A 4,305-nucleotide genomic window follows, 5' to 3' on the forward strand; every position below is an offset into this window, starting at 1 on the left:
TCAAGTCTAAAGTCTACAGAAATAAGCCAGCAACTATTCCAGCTTTGGAAGACAACATTTCCGATGAAATTCGGGCTATTCCGGCCGAAATGCTCGAAAAAGTTGCCCAAAATTGGACTTTCCGAATGGACCACCTAAGACGCAGCCGCGGTCAACATTTAAATGAAATTATCTTCAAAAAGTAAATGTCATGAACCAATCTAACGTTTCAAATAAAGAACCGATGAGATTTTGCAAATTTTATGCGTTTTTTTTTAAAAAAAAGTTATCAAGCTCTTAAAAAATCACCCGACTGCCTTGTAGAAACTTCTTATATATATACTATATTTGGCTCCAGTTGTTAACCTGGTTTTCGATATGCTGATATTCAACCTAAGCGATCAGTCAAAGACAAAGAGTTTGACACCGCTAAGTCATTTGCTGAGGTGTGCTGGATGAAGAAGATCCCGAAGGATCAGATTACGCTGCTCTGAAGAGGAGATCACGCTACGCTGATAAACGTGACGCTGGAAGTGCTGTTAAGCTGTCCGGTTCTTCCACAAAACCAAAGCTATACAAGGTTGCCAAGATATACCCAGGAGCTAGGCTGACAAGCAAGACATCGCATTAAGATCAAGGGCAGTAGTTCGGATCCCGACTACAGTATCTCAGCCGGTAGCTCAGCCGGACCATATAACAGCTCTTTAGAACATATAATCCATATCTGCCAACGGAGGGATGTTAATCAATTAAGAACTTCGAGGATCTGCGTGGAGACTGAGCAGCATAGCAACAGATCAATCTGAGTTTGTCTTCATTCAGGAGCCACTGGTTAAAGAGCGAGCTACAGGTTATACATAGCTGATTGCGATGATGAAGTTAGGGTATGTATAATGGCTAAGAAAACATAAACGTTTTATGTAACATAGTTATAGCAACCAGGACATCACACCAGTAAGCTAAGAGATGGAGTTGTGCTTTAATTATTTACTCGGCGTCAAAATTATATTGTCCAACATAGGATAGTATGCCAATTATTACGAGAAAGTACTATTAAATAAGGTGACACAATGGAGAGTTCTCGAAGAACACTCCTTTTCGGATCACCGATCCACTGAACGTAATTGAAGAAAGTGTATTAATTGTCAAAATTTTGAGGAGTCATAGGAAAACGAACTGGCAATAGTACATGCAAGAGCTTAAACATCATATTCTTATGATTTCCCCTACCAAATTCAAGCAAAAGGAGGTCCTAAACATTCTCGTTAAACGGTTTTGTGAATCTTGCCAACAATCATTAGACATGGCTTGTCCAATAACAAGTAGTAAGCGTAGAACTCGACCCCAATGGTGGTCTATTAACTTCAGAAAATTACAGAATGATTGAAATAAGCAATTCAATGTAACTAAACTATCCTAAGAAGAGGAGGTTTATTATTATTACAACCTTCTAAGGTCAGGTTTTTGTATGAACTGGTATAATAAGAAAAACAAAAAAAAAAAACATGAAAATCTTTGTGTAATGATATCGAACTACGACAGTATCGACTCGGCTTAGAGCATAGTGAACATATCACTTCCGTTTGGTACATAGTTTCTATCACATAATCTATTCATAATGAGAGATTTGAATAAACGTAGATGTGAAGACATATGTGCAATTACTTAAATTCATCATCTTAACTAATCACCGTCCACCATCGATTACTCGTTCGAGCATTTAGATTGGTAACTGCCGAATAACGTAATGTTTTGTTCCAAAGTCTGAATCGAAGCGAGATTGTTCACATAGTCTTTAGACTTTATACATATATCCCCACAGGAAAAAGTATAACGGTGTGATTTCACACGATCTTGGCGGCCAAAGCTTGAAATTATCTGCTCACCGAAGTGTTCTCTCAACAAATTCATTTATTTATGCGGTGTGTGGGAAGTTGCGCCGTCTTGTTGAAACCAAATGTCGACAAGATCATTAGCGTCAATTTCAGTCATCAAATAGTCGGTCATCATGACGCAGTAACGGTCGCCATTGACGGTTACGTTCTCAGCGGTATCATTTTCGAAGAAATATAGACCGATGATTCCAGCGGAACACAAACCACAAAAAACCGTTGTTTTTTCGGGATGAAATGGCATCGCTCGAATCTCTTTAGGTTGTTTTTGTGTGAATGTGGAATTTTTGCTGGTTTACATACCCATTGAGTCAGAAATGGGCTTTCTCGCTAAACAAAATTTGGCTCGAAAACGTCGTATAGAAGGCTGCAGTTTTTGCAAGCTGTATTTTGTACCAAGTAGTTCCATTCGTCAGTACGGGTTGCTGCGAACGACGCCGAATCGACTCTCCATGGTCTTAGTGTACAATGATCTTGTTTAGGTTAGGTTAGATTAATATGGTAGGAAATAAGTCACGCATAGACCAGTTTTGGTCCTTTGCGACACCAGATGTAGTTCAGTTCCTAGGTCCAAGAGAAGTAGTCACCCCTTAGGATGCCTAGCTTAACGCGAGTTTTAACGGACTCTGATGCCTCACTATCGATATCTCCTCCAGAGTATCATACCGTGGGGACCCCAGACGTTTACAGCGTAATCTTGCCAATGCGAGACAAGTGCACAAGAGATGCTCCACTGTTTTTCTGGTGCCTTGATCTAAACATTTCCTGCAGTAGTGACCAGTTAGTATTCCGATCATTTTCCTGCAGTCTCTTCAATCGAGTGTCAACAGGAATGATCTTTTGTAAATTGCACTAAAAAACTAAATTACTTATTGAACGATCCATAATATTTAAGCCAACATTTACGGTCTCAATTAAAAGCGCTTGACCAGTTTAAATCCGGTTCAAAGCTTTCTTAAACCATTAACACTCATCTAAATGGAAGATAATTGAGAAGTTAACGGTTTTATAACGAAGTAAAATGAGATAGTCAAACCTAATTGACAACTAGAGATTCTATACGGCTTTAAAAACAATTTTTACACGTACAACAAGCATAAATGTCTTATTTTCTTTTTCACTCGAGATCACACCAAGCTATTGACATCATTGTTACAAGCCAACAAGTGCCACAGGTGCGCGATTACAATGCTATTAAAAGATTATCAAGTCTACGGTGATATGTATGTATAGTATAGGTGCACAAGCTGCCAATAACACCTTATCACTCAAACCAGCTCAACAAATTTCCAATAAAAATAGAAATTATTTAAATAACAACAATAAAAGAGCATACCCGAAATCAATATTCGGAAAACTACACAAGCAATAAAATGACAAAATTCAATAGTTTGCGCTGAGCGCGCTGGGTAGTATTTGAATTGACTGACAACGGCCAGCAGTTTGTGTGACATTTGACAGCTGACACAGCAATAGTCATTAATTACAACACTATGTTTTTGTTTTTGTTTGTGGGAAAAGTCAGAGATGAGTAAGTAGTGGAAAAAGGGTAAAGAAACACTTGAGAGAGCTTCGAAAAGAGGCTGCGGTTCGATCAAACATGGAACAGAGGCGATAGATAAACAAATAAATTTTGTCAAAAAATAAATTGTCAAAATGTTAACAAGAAAGATGCTCGAAAAAAGCGAATGAAATTTTGTGAAGGAGGGGAAACTACTTCATTGGAACACATTTCCCCCTTTCTTTAGTGTTTTTTAACAGCTTGTGTTGCTTCACATATGTAAGTCTAACGCTATAAATCTGTATGCAATAACATACAACAACAACGACAGTGACACCTGAAGTGCAGGGGATTTTCTACAATGAATCGTGTGAATGACATTCGTCGTTTGCTTAAGTATGTCGTTAATTTGTTTAAATTTGGTGTGTGCGACTTAGGTTTTCAGTGCTTTGCTCTTCTTGAATACTTTTTTTGAACTCATTCTTTCTTTACGCCTCTTTTTATTCACCTAAAATATGTTGTTATATCTTAAATGCCGCTTTGTTGATCTGCAGTGCACGCGTTCGGCGCAGCGGGTTGCAGTGGAGACTATTTTAATTAAATTATTAGACACAAATAAACATAAAACCGCATGAAAGACCTAAACTAAGCGGAATAGAATCACTTTACGTTTGTGCTTTCTTTTCGTGTGACTCCAGGTATAGTTTAAGTTTTTATCCGGCGGCTGACAGCTAGTCATAATAACTGTTTGTACTGAGTTTATGACAATCAGTTTAGAATATGATTTGTTAGACACTTTTGTGATCTCATTATTTACCCTTTTTATGCCGCACACAAACGTTTTTAATTAGCTAGCTGATTCTGTACAGATATAAAAGATGGTTCTCGCTTTCTTCATTTCCCAAATGTCTCCTTCTTTCCTTTATTTATTCT

Source organism: Bactrocera tryoni, chromosome 3, assembly GCF_016617805.1.
Source record: "Bactrocera tryoni isolate S06 chromosome 3, CSIRO_BtryS06_freeze2, whole genome shotgun sequence".
Taxonomy (NCBI): domain Eukaryota; kingdom Metazoa; phylum Arthropoda; class Insecta; order Diptera; family Tephritidae; genus Bactrocera; species Bactrocera tryoni.